Source organism: Erpetoichthys calabaricus, chromosome 14 (assembly GCF_900747795.2).
Source record: "Erpetoichthys calabaricus chromosome 14, fErpCal1.3, whole genome shotgun sequence".
In the NCBI taxonomy this organism is placed as follows: Eukaryota; Metazoa; Chordata; class Cladistia; order Polypteriformes; family Polypteridae; genus Erpetoichthys; species Erpetoichthys calabaricus.
In genome coordinates, this window is record NC_041407.2 from 26,054,501 (window position 1) to 26,067,658 (window position 13,158).

Sequence of the window (13,158 nt, forward strand, 5' to 3'; positions counted from 1 at the left end):
AGCAGAGAACCTTGGGACAGAGGTTTTGAACAGACTTTATAGCTCATCTAGGGCACTGGACTGTCAAGTAAAGAGATGCTGAGCTGTCAACTGATCACCACTTCACATTACCATTTGGTGGTGAGCTAACAGACAAATGGAGTGCACATTAGATAGACCTGGAAGTGGGTAGTGAAAAGTATGCAGGGAATGTTTAGAGGATCGCTGATTTCTGGAACGTCTAAAAGAACTTCTTGGACATTGCAGTAGAGGTCAGAGATGTGAGTCTGGATGGACTGTGTTCAAGTCATTAGTTGTGGAGGCAGCTGCAAGGAGTTGTCTTCAGAAGGGTGCCAAGGTGCCAGTCAGATTTGAAGGGACAATGGAAGGACACAAATACCATGCAATATCGCAGGAGAACTTGTTCCAGCCTGCTCTGAACCTACAGCTTAGGAGAAGATTCATCTTTCAACAAGACAATGACCCTCAGCATAGGGCCAAAGTGACACAAGAATGGCTCAGAAACAGAAAGGTGAATGTTTTGGAATGGCCAAGCCAAAGCCCTGATCTTAACCTCTGTGGCACTGTTTGAAAACTGCTGTCCAGAGGAGCCATCCCACCAACCTACAGGGTCTCTCGAAAGAATGGGGAAGAATTCCTTGTGAACAACATTTAAAAGAAAATTAAAGAATGAAGGCTGTCACTGCAGCAAAAGGCTCCTCGACAGAATAAAAGTGTAGGTCTTGAATGCTTGTGCAGACCCTAACTCTGGAGTTTTTCTTTATTATTACAGCATAAGAGTTCACATTAAAGATGCTGAATGGATAAATATGTATACAAATCTTTTGTCATGCAGAAAAACATGATGACTTTCATGGGGATTGAATACTTTGGCACGTTATTGTATCAATCTATATTATACCGTGCCTTCCATATCTATCTATCTATCTATCTATCTATCTATCTATCTATCTATCTATCTATCTATCTATCTATCTATCTATTATACAGTTCCTTTCTTATCTATCTGTCTGTCTGTCTTCACCCTTTTACCATGGTGGTCCCTTGCCCAGTTTTATTCCCTCTACACAGCCCACCACTTTATTTCTAACTCCACATGATGTTATCAATCGTGAGCACTTTAATTGAGGCCCACCAAGATCTCATGTTGTTTTAACTATGAAGTGCTCTATTTCTATGTTTCTTTCTTTAATGACATTCAAGTATCTTATTATATTGGTTCGCTTTTTTCAAGAAGAATGTTACAACTGTAAAATATGCCCTTTTCTGTTGGCACCCTAATCCAGAAGACAAAGTAACAATCCAAGTCAGGTATTTTGGTGAACTATCTACAGTGCCTACCTAAGACTTTTGCACAGCACTGCACATTAATCAGAAGACACCTTTTTTGTCTTTTTTTGTTTTCTAGAAATGCAAGGTTCAGCGTGGGCCTACACAACCTGTTATGGTGAGGTTGTGCAATCCCAGGTGGAAAGCTGCCAGTTGACAGAAGAGTTAAAATGATAATAAGTTTACCTGACAAGTGACGAAGTCTGTCTTGTGGGATTGGATCTGTGACTCAGGTAGGGCACTTGGTTTTGGGAATTGTTTGATGTGTTGTTTCTGAATCAACTATGTGTTAGCTTTGGACACTCTGCCTTTGAGTTCTGTTTCCTTTGTGCATTGTGTTGTCTCATATGGGGGAATATTTTGGACTAAATTAAATAAATAAGTAAATGCGCAAATAAATAAAAGGATGGCAAAATGTGACAAGAAATAAAGAAAAAGTGCATGAATCGTGAGCGTAAATAAATAAATGTGTAACATGTTTTTTGTTGCTTATGCATTTATGAAACATACCTCCAAACATAACATGAAAAATGCCCTGAATTTAAAACTATTGCTTTCATTCATTAGAGCTGAGAAGGCGGGCTCTAGCGAGTGCTGCATTTTGATTGGTGAATCGACAGGCCACTGGACATCAGCCTCCAGTCATCAAATGCCACATTTACAGCAGACACTTCAGATGCAGACTCCTACTGGTGAATTTGGAGTTTATAGAATTAAAGTAGCTGCTCCACAAAGGAATACATTTTTTCTTGCACATGTCGTTGATGAGCACAGCCACAGCTTTGAGGATTTTTGCCAAGTCAATTAAAGCGTGTCAATGCCACTCAGCAGACGATTCACCAATTAAAACAGAGCACTCGCTAGAGCCCGCCCTCCCAGCTTTGACGAGTGAAAGTGACAGCTTTAAACTCAAGCCAACTTCGTGTTGTGTTTGGAGGAATATTACTGACAAAATTCAATAAATAAATAAATAAATAAGCCACAAAAAACATTTTCTGTGACACATTTATTTATTTATACTCACATTTCATGGTCTTTTTCTTTCTTTCTTTCTTTCTTTCTTTCTTTCTTTTTTTCTTTCTTTCTTTTTTTCTTTCTTTTTTTTTTTTTTTCTTTATGTATGTGTGTATGTATGTATGTATGTATGTCACAGTCTCGTACGGCCACCTGTTTGATGCAGTATGATTCAAACTCTTCATGCTGACATTGTGAGGATCACCCACCACAGTTAGCAGTTGTTACAAATAAAATTCATTAAGCACTGCGTGCTTGAGAAAAGCATTTTAGGATTGTCATGAGATCATAATGGAACAATGGTTTACCTCTCTCTTAACTTACTTAACCCGCCCAGAAGTAAGAAGTCTGAATATTTTAATGGGACTGCATTGTTTTCGCTTTTTGTTCTGCTTCACTCGTATTTCTTTTTAGTCCTTATATTCCTACTGTATATTCTTTCTTTAAATGTTAGACTTAAGGGCAGAGTTTCATTTTTGTCTTGCCACATTTCAGAATCAGAATATCTTTATTGTCATTGTAACAAGTACAATGAAATTAGGTGCAGTCCCTTCTGTGTCAAAATATAAATAAAATATAATTAAAAAAAAGAATAAGAAAGGATATGAAGAAATAAGGTAGAACACAAACATTCAACTGCGGTGGGTTGGCACCCTGCCCAGAATTGGTTCCTGCCTTGTGCCCTGTGTTGGCTGGGATTGGCTCCAGCAGACCCCCGTGACCCTGTGTTCGGATTCAGCGGATTGGAAAATGGATGGATGGACAAACATTCAACGTAAGACCTTAATTGCACATGAACACTATTGGAGGTGATTAGGTGGCATTCAGTGCACTAATAGTAACAGGGTAGAAACTGTTATTCAGTCTATTAGTCTTTGTTTTGATGCTCCTATACCTTTTTCCTGATGGCAACAATTGGAACATGTCATGAGCGGGGTGTGAGGTGTCTTTTAAGATGTTTTCTGCTTTCCTGAGGCAGCAAGAGCTGTGCAGTTCATCCAGAGAGGGTAAAGAGCAGCCGATGATCTGCTGGGCAGTCTTTACAATCCGCTGAAGTGTTTTCCTCTGCGCTGTTGTGGAGCTGGAAAACCACACACAGAGGTAGTAGCATAGGATACTCTCGATAGAGCAGCGATAGAAGGACAGCAGCAGTATTTTGGGGATGTTATTTTTCCTGAGGACTCTAAGGAAATAGAAGTCTCTGCTGAGCCTTCTTCCCCACCTCAGCTGTGTTCACACCCCAGGACAGGTCTTCCATGATATGGACTCCCAGGAAGCGGAAGTCTGACACCCTCTCCACACATTCCCCTCTGATGTAGAGTGGTTTGATGTCCGTTTTCTTTTTCCTGAAGTCCACAACGAGCTCCTTGGTCTTAATTGTGTTCAGGAGCAGGTTGTTGTCAGTACATCCTCCCCAGAGATGAGCCCCACCACAGTGGTGTTGTCTGCAAATTTGACGATGGTGTTGCTGTGGTGAGTGGGGGCGAAGTCATGTGTGTACAGCATGCAGAGCAAGGGGCTCAGCACACACCCCTAAGGAGAGCCGGTGCTGATGCTGATGGCCGAGGAGATGTGAGGGCCCACCCTAACCCTTTGTGTGCGGTCTGTCAGGAAGTCTTTAATCCATATACAGGTGGAATACAGGAGTCCCAGGACTAGCACCTTGCCCACCAATCTGTGAGGGAGGATGGTGTTAAAAGCAGAGCTAAAATCAATAAAGAGGAGACGTGCTCCAGATGGGACAGTGTAGCATGGAGAGCAGCAGCAACAGCATCCTCAGTAGACCTGTTAGCACTGTAAGCAAACTGGTGTACATCAAAGGTGGGAGGGATGAAGGACATGATATGACTCCAGACCAGTCTCTCAAAACACTTCATCAACACCGGGGTGAGCGCTACTGGCCGATAGTCATTCAGGCAGGTTATGGGCGATTTTTTTGGTAAAGGGAGTAAGATGGAGGATTTCTTACAGGGAGGAACTGAGGCCTGGGACAGTGACAGGTTAAAGATCTTTGTAAAGACCCCAGCCAGCTACTCTGCACAGCTCCTCAACACACGTCCAGGGAACCGTCGGGACCTGCTGCCTTCGTAGGATTGACAGCCTGGAACGAGCGTCTCACCTCGTGTTCCTCCACCCTAAGGGAGGGGGTGATGTTGTTGTGAGTTGCTGCTGCGTGTGTAACAGCAGCCTCTGGTAGTTCCATCTCAAAGCAAACAAAGAAGTGGTTCAGCTCCTCTGCCATTGAGGTGTCACCTTCAGCAGCCCCATGGCTGGTCCTGTAGTTGGTGAAGTGCTGGACTCCCTGCCAAACCTGCCTGCTGTTATTGCTGTCCAGGTGCTCCTCAATCCTTCTCCTGTAGTCCCTCTTAGCCTTTCTGATGCCTCTCTTCAGGTTGGACCGTGTCATGCTGTAGAGAGCCATGTCACCACACCTAAAGGCAGTGTTCCTTTCCTTTAGCAGCTGCTGAACCTCTCTTGTCATCCAGGGCTTCTGGTTTGGATGTAGCACAATACACTGTCGGTGTAGAGTTCCAGGTCTGGACTTTCAAAAATTTCCCAGTTAGTCTTGTTGAAGCAGTCCTGCAGCTGAGGAGAGGTGTCATCAGGCCAGGTTGTGATGGATCTTGTGGAGGTAAGGAGAGGGGTGTATGCAGGAATCATCAGCAGTGACATGTGGTCAGACTGGGCCAGGTGTGGAAGCTGTTTAGCTCTGTAGCCCAGCTTGATGTTTCAGTAGACCTTGTCCAGTGTGTTGGCTCCTCTAGTAGCACACTTTACGTGCTGGTGGAGTTTGGGGAGCACTGCTTTTAAATCCACGTGATTAAAGTCCCCTGTGATAATTTAATTAGACTTTGCATTCATAAAGCTCTGAGATGCTGTGCCATTGGAGCTGGCCCTCCACAATGACGTTTCCAAGAGCACTCAGTACTCAAGACACATAGTGACATCGAAAACAACAAATGGTGGAAGTCAGGTAAAGAGGGGCCTGCCATAGTTTTATTATACTCACTAAGAAGTTACTTTACATCTTGAGAAAGCTGATGAAATATACTGCTTTTAAAATCCTAAAAGTTTATTAAAGTAATGATACTTACAGTTCCATGTAAAGGTTTGAACACGCCTGGCCAAGTTATACATTGTGATGGACGACTGGCTATGGACTCCGGTCGCCACCCCCAGGCCGCTAGGAGGAGCCCTCCGGACAGCATGATGGTGCCCCGAATGCCAGCAGGGCCTCATGGACTTTGTAGTTTATATACACAGCCCTGCTGGATACCTTGGGGGCCACCGGGAGTCACTGTAGGGGGGCTAGTGAGCTCTTGCGTGCCCTATAACCCGGGAGTGCGTCACAGTCACGTGACCGGAAGAAACGACGTACTCCCGGGGTGAAGAAGAGGACTGTTTACCCTGACCCGGAAGGAAATGGACTTGTGGGTTTTGCCAGGAACCATTTCCGGGTCAGGGGATATAAAAGGACTGTGGGAAGCCCAGTACACTGAGCTGAGCTGGGAGGTAGTGTGGCAAAGTGTCTGGGCAAGGAGGATTGGTTTGTAGTGAGAGAATTGTAGTGTTTATGAGTGGGGTGTGGAGAGTGCTTTGTGCACGGTATTCTTATAAAATAAAGAATATTTATACTTTCACCCGGTCATCAGAGTGGTACCTGAGGGTTCAAGAGGTGGACAAAGCCTCTATCTTTCACAACATTTTGTTAAATTTTGAAATTTACAGCTGTAAATGTCGACACCAAACAAGCCGAAACAAAGCCATTTTAATGAAAATGTGTATTTACAATTGAAAAACTGAAACTACAGTATGTAAAAAATAAAAAAATGTAAATGTGGCATTTGCAAAAGTCTGACTGCCCTTTAGGCTGTGAATTCTCAGAATTTGTTAGGTTGTTAGTCTGATCCGGCTTAGCTTGATACACTACTGGTCAAAACCCCTTGGTTTTATGGAAATATAGACAATTTAATGTGTACATCTGACACAGCCTGGAAGTCTGTTTTGGGTCATTGAACCCCTGACCTACTAGACGCACACCGGTAGGTACTGCATGGTGCTGCAAATTGCTGTGGTAACCCTTGTGATTCCGAATGCCAGTCACTTTGTGCAAGTCACCAACAAAAGAACCCAGGCATTACACTTTCTCCTCCATGTTTGACAGTTGGTGCCACACCCCGAGGAACCATCCTGTCACCAACTCAACTGCATACAAACGCGATGGGTGACGAACCAAAGATTTCAAATTTTGATTCATCAGTCCATAAGACTTTTCTTCCAGTCTGCAGTTGTCCACAGTATCTCCAACCCTATTTTGTCCTTCAAGGAATGGCTTTCTTCCTGCCACTCGCCCTGTCAAAGCTGCAGCACAAAGTCTCCTCTTCACAGTAGAAAGTGAGACTTGATTATGTTGACCTGCACTGTTAAGCTGTGCTTGAAGCTGCTGTGCTGTGAGGCGCCTGTGATCATGCAAGCTGGTGACCCTCAGAAACTTGTCTTCTGATTGGCTTGTGACTTCCTATCGGAGTTTCTTCCAGTTTCTAATTGCCTTTGGCTTGTGTTTGACACCACTGGACTCACTGACACTTTGATTTTTTTTTTTACAGTTTCTCTAAATGAAAAGCTCTGTCTCTTTTCATTTGTTAATTGCCATTTTCTTGCCATTATCACAGGAAAATTATCCAAGTAGTACTGCAGAGGGTGTAGTAACACAGCGTGTTCCAACTCTGCTTTAAGACAGACAGACTGAGGAATTTTAAGTAATCCACATAAGTTGGGACACCTGCGTAAATTGTTTGCTTCAACTTGCAAGGCTTCATTTCCTTTAATTGCATCTGTAAGTTGTAACCTATTAGTTGTTCCCTGAAGAAGGCCCATTTATAATATTCTGAAATTTCCTGTCCTTTCAGTGTTTGCTAAGCTAAACTTTTAACTTTAAACCTCTGGCAGTTTACTGCTTACCTTTTCACCATTTTAGGTAATTCATAGAATTTCAACTGATTAAATCTGAAGAAAAACTGGAAACACTGAGGTGTTCTAAAACGTTTGATCGATATTGTAGGTGTTAGTCTGGTCAAAAACTGTCACTCAGATGTTGTGCAACTCTCAACAATAATGGGCTCTTCTAAGAAAACTGACTTGGGGGTCTGAGGATTAGACTAAACGATCCCTACAAAGCAGTGGAAGGCTATAAAAAAGATATCAAAGTGCTTCCAGCTAGCAGTTTCCACAGTGTGAAATGTCATTGAGAAATGACAGTTAAGGAGAACCATGGAGATCTGGAAGACCAAGAAAGCCAACAGATAGAACAGCGCATACTGTGCAGGAAGGCAAAGCAGACCTCCCTGTGCCCTCTATATGACTGCTAGGTAACAACAGGCAGGGTTAGCTGGAAAGTTGTGCTGGTGCACTGATCTTCTGTGTAGCATGACAAACACAGGAAGAGCCACCAGAAGGAAACCTCACCTGCAATCTCGGCACATAAGACAGAGAGGCATTTCGGAACCAAAGGCTTGCTTGCAATGAAACCTTTTGGCCACAAACACAAAACGTTAGTTAGGAGCAAAATTTGAAGAAAGATCACCTTGCCAATGGTTAAGTGCAGAGGTGTATAGGTTATATTTTGGGGTTGTGTGGCAACCAGGGGCACCGGAAAGATTTTGCAAAGTACAGAGAAGAATGGCTTCCTTTAAACATCAACATATTCTCAAGGAGTATGTCAGACATTCACTCAGGTGACTGAAGCTGAGGAAACGTTGTCTGCTATAACAAGTCAACGATCTAAAACACATTTCAAAATCTATAGCAGGGTACCTCAAGAAACACAAGGTGAGGGTTTTGCCGTGGCTCCAGTCTTGGACGTTATTGAAAATCTGTTGGGTAGACATGCTTAAAATGTGCCGCGCATGCAAGACTGCCCAAGTACCTCTCATAGCTGGAAGCGACCTGCAAGGAAGAATGAGAAAAATGTCCAAAAACAGAAATTAAAAGCTTAGAAAACACTTTTTACTTTTTGCCAAAGGGAGTGTTATTAAGTGTTGACTTAGCACGGAGCCCAAACTTTTGCAAATGTCATATTTATTCTTATGCTTTTACATTTTTTCCACTTCATCAAATGAATTGTAACTGTGCATTAACATTTTCATAACAATGCCATTGTTTTTAGTTTGTTTGCGGTTGAAGTTTAACTTCAGATGTCAACACAGTATATAATTTAGCGATACTTTTAAATGGGTTATACTCTAAACTGGCATAATGCTGCTATGGTAACCACTAATAATAATAATAAGAAGAATATATTTTATTTATATAGCACCTTTATCCGTGCTCAAGGCACTTGCCACATCACAGTTCAGGAGCCTTCTGGTTTTGGATTATAGCAGAAATACAAAGTCCAGGATTTGATTCCCAGCTTGGCGTGGTGTTTGCTTGTTCTCCCTGGATCTTTGTGCCTTGATTATTTTCTTTTTTTCCTCCTACATCCCAAAGGTTTGTGTGTGTGTTCAGTTAATTGGCAACTCTAAACTGGCCAAGTATGAGGCAGGGTCAAGTGTGCTGTGAAGTGCCTATGAAAAGCAGTACCCCCCATGGACGTTTTCACATTTTTCTTGTAATACAACTTTGAATCACCCATTGATTTCATTTGGCTTTTTGGACCCGGAGCAACAGAAGAAGACTCTTTAATGTCAGTGTGAAAGCAGATCTCTGCAAAGTGGTCTTAATCAATTACAAATATAAAGCACAAAATAATTTGATCATGTAAGAATTCACCCCATTCAAGTTAGTATTGAGAAGGTGCCCCTTTGGCAGCCATGACAGCCTCGAGTCTGTGTGCCCAGGTCTCAGTCAGCTTTGCCATTTTCCCCCACTCCTCTTTGCAGAGCTACTCAGCCTCCATCAGTCTACAAGGCAATCATCAAGTGAACAGCCTTTGTCAAGTCAGGCTGGACTGAGATCTCCACTCCAAGACATTAATTAACACTGTTGTTTTGAAGCCATTCCTGTGTAGCTTTGGCTTTATTCTTGAGGTTATTATCTTGCCTGAAAACAAATCTTCCCCCAAGATGCAGGGTTCCTGCAGATAGCATCAGGTTTTCCTCCAGGATTTCTCCATATTTTGCTGCATTCATTTTATCCTTACAAGCCTTCTAAGAGCCTGCTGCAGAGAAAAGTCCCCACAGCATGCCACTGCCACCACCATGCTTCTCAGTGGGGATGACGACTTTTTGATACTATGCTGTGTTCGAACATGCTGTTTAATCTGATGGCCAAAAAATCAGGAGTCCACCGAACATTCTTCCAGCTGACTTCAGTGACTTCTGCTGAGATGTCGTGTGTGTTTTTCCTCTTTACCACTCTCCCATAAACCTATGACTGGTGAAGCACCCGGGCAGCAGTTGTTTTCTGCACAGCATCTCTAGTCTGAGCCCCTGTGGTTTGTGCCTCCTTCAGAGTTCTCATAGGCCTCATAGTGGCCTCCCTCACTTGTGTTCTTCTTGCACGATCACTCAGTTTCTGTGGATTTACAGCTCTGACATACTTATTCCATTTCTTCTTGATTGATTTAACTGGACGCAAAAAAAGGTGTTTGGTGACTTGGATGTCATCTTGTCTCAATCCCCAGACTTGTGCTTTTCAGTGCCCTTTTTGTGGAGTGTTCCTTTGTCTTCAGAGTGTAGGTTAGGCCACCATACTGACTGATCACAAACTGGACCATCCACATTTAGACTATTAAGTAAATAACACCAGACAGATGATGTCCACTGAACTAATTCTGTGACTTCTAAAACTAACTGATGATTTAGGGGTGTCATATTAAAGAGGGGGCGGCACAGTGGCGCAGTGGGTAGCGCTGCTGCCTCACAGTTGGGAGACCTGGGGACCTGGGTTCGCTTCCCGGGTCCTCCCTGCGTGGAGTTTGCATGTTCTCCCCGTGTCTGCGTGGGTTTCCTCCGGGCGCTCCGGTTTCCTCCCACAGTCCAAAGACATGCAGGTTAGGTGGATTGGCGATTCTAAATTGGCCCTAGTGTGTGTGTCCTGCGGTGGGTTGGCACCCTGCCCAGGATTGGTTCCTGCCTTGTGCCCTGTGTTGGCTGGGATTGGCTCCAGTAGACCCCTGTGTTCGGATTCAGTGGGTTGGATAATGGATGGATATTAAAGAGGGTGAATACATACTTACATGATCAATTATTTTGTGTTTTATATTTGTTATTAATTGAGGTCACATTACAAAGATCTGTTTTCATTCTGACGTTACCGAGTCATTTTTTTCTATTAATCTGTAAGAGCCAACCTTAGAAAGTTAACCCTTTTGGTCCTGGATTTTCTGTTTTTATGGGAAAAATTCTTTTGTGAGATATTTTACCTTTGGGGTGTCTAGGAAGCTCAAAAATGAAAAAAACAAAAAAATTATCACTATTATTATACAATAGCTGCCAAATACTTCTTAAGGAAATAAAATTGAAAGTGGACCTACTTACTATGTGCTGCTCACAGTCTCTCTAGTCTGCACTAATAGTAGCACGCCCGGTTCCAATGGCTACAAACATACCCGTGCTTTACAAAAACAGCTACATATATATGTACTAGTAATAGGATGTCAGGGCCGAAAGGGTTAATGCTTAAAGTTATATTTATACTAGGGGGCTTCGCTCACCAACTCCCCGGTCCACGCTACATGTCAGCCACTCTGTGTCTTTGCCGGTCGGGTATGTGGATTTCACTTTCACAATCTTTACTATCAGTTTTTTGACACTTTCTAATTTTAGTACTTTCATAATCTTTAACCTGCTCTGCATGTGTATCGTGCCAACGTTTTTGAACTTCTTTACGACATTCTACTTTGTCTTCTACTCTTTGTCTTTTATTTCTGACCCTGTCTTGGAGCTGAGAGTGCAGGAACTACTGTGTCTGACAGTAGCATTCACTCGAATGAGAAGTGAGTGGACCGTGGGCGCACCAGCCAGTTCTCATCTCTCCCGCTCGCGTATGTGGATTTCACTTTCATCAATCAACAAGTCAAGTCAAGTCAAGTTGGGGAGCATGCACTGGTACAGTGCATTGCCGCACCCACTACACGACGAAACAACTTGGGATCCCGGTTGACAGACCAGTAGACACGGTCCAGTCCCACCCTCCGGAAATGACCCTCTATCTTCCGCAGCCAGGTGTTACGTGGGCTACCCCTTGGACTGGTCAAGTCACTCCAAGTGCCACAAATCAACAAATCTTTTAATTCTCGTGGATAAACCTCATCATTGGGAAGAAACACTACTTTTGCCTGATGGCAACATGAATTAGATGATCTACAAGTCTCCGACTTAAAGTTTAAAGCCAAACAATATCTACATACTTCTGTCATATCACCTATGTCCATATATTCAAACTCTTTCTGCTGTTCCGTTATTTCACCGAGTAATAATTTCCATTTGTTAACGCTGTGATCTTTACTATCGTTTTTTGAGACTTTCAAATTTTAGTACTTTCATTAATGACATTCTACTTTGTCTTCTACTCTTTGTCTTTTCTTCTTCTACTGTTTGTCTTTTATTTCCGTCCACGCTTGGACCTGTTAGGTTTTCCCTTCATCTCTTGGCACAAAGTCTCATCTCGCAGGACATGAAATTATCTCTCTGAAAAAGTCTTGTCTCATCCCAAGATTTTTTTATATAATAGAGAGATAGTGTTTGCTTGACACCTATAGAAGAATAGCTAGAATTAGAATATGGTATAGTCTTTTGCCCCCTGTAAGTTAATATGAGATTGAACTTTCTTGCTACAGTATATCTGAGATACGGTGTGCTAATTAAGTCAGTTGTAGTTGTTGTTTAGAATAGGTCCCATTGCTAGCAGGGACTGAAAGACTCATTTACAGTATGAAAATGGGATAAGTATACAGTTTTCTGACCGATTAGAAATGGTTCAACTGTATGAGAGAACTTAAAGAAACAAACAAGACATATAACCCTTAAACAGAGCTCTTCTTTACTTTGCAATACCATTTTTTCTCTATTTTTATGTGAACTGTTTTACTTTGAAGTTTTACTGAAGTCTTTTAAAACAAAGATGTTTTGTCTGTGGAATCATTTCAATGCTGACGTCAAGCTTTTGCCAGAATCCCATGAAGCGTACTGAAACTGCAGAACTTTGGTAATTTTGGGTAAACGCAGCTACATAATCAATGTCAAAAAAGACAAAATAAATCCACAGTGGTTCAAGATTGCTTAATGACAATGTGAAAACTTCCAAGAATGAAAATGTTTTATTGCCGCTGGCTCATCCACCAGGAGTGGTCTCCTGTTTTGTGACTCCCAGCGACAGGGCCGCTCAAAGCCCATTTGGAGCCCTAGGTGGTGCTGATGGATGTCAGTCCCCATTGTCCATAGCAGGTAGCAGCTATTATTAGACCTGTGTGGGTGCCTCTCCTAGGTGTCCAGGGTGCTGATCCCTTCAATAGCACAAAGGGCACCCTTTTGTACATATACCGTGGACTTAAAGGAGTGTTTGATATTACCTTAATGCATGAATTGGGTACATTATTGTCTCCTACACGTGGCTTCTCAAACCATTCCAACATCTTTATTTATTTCCACTAACATCCCATAATAATCAAACTGCAACATTACTTAAAGTAACATACACCTTCTTAGTACATGACACTCACCTCTTGGTGAACGGAGTGTGTGCACTTTTAAGTTTTTGCGCCCAGCAGGTACCTGCACCCTTTCAATATCATTAGAGTTCCAGAAGCAGGGTGGTTCTCCAACTCAGATGATGGCGCCTTAGGTGGCCGCCTATGTCGCCTAATGGATTGAC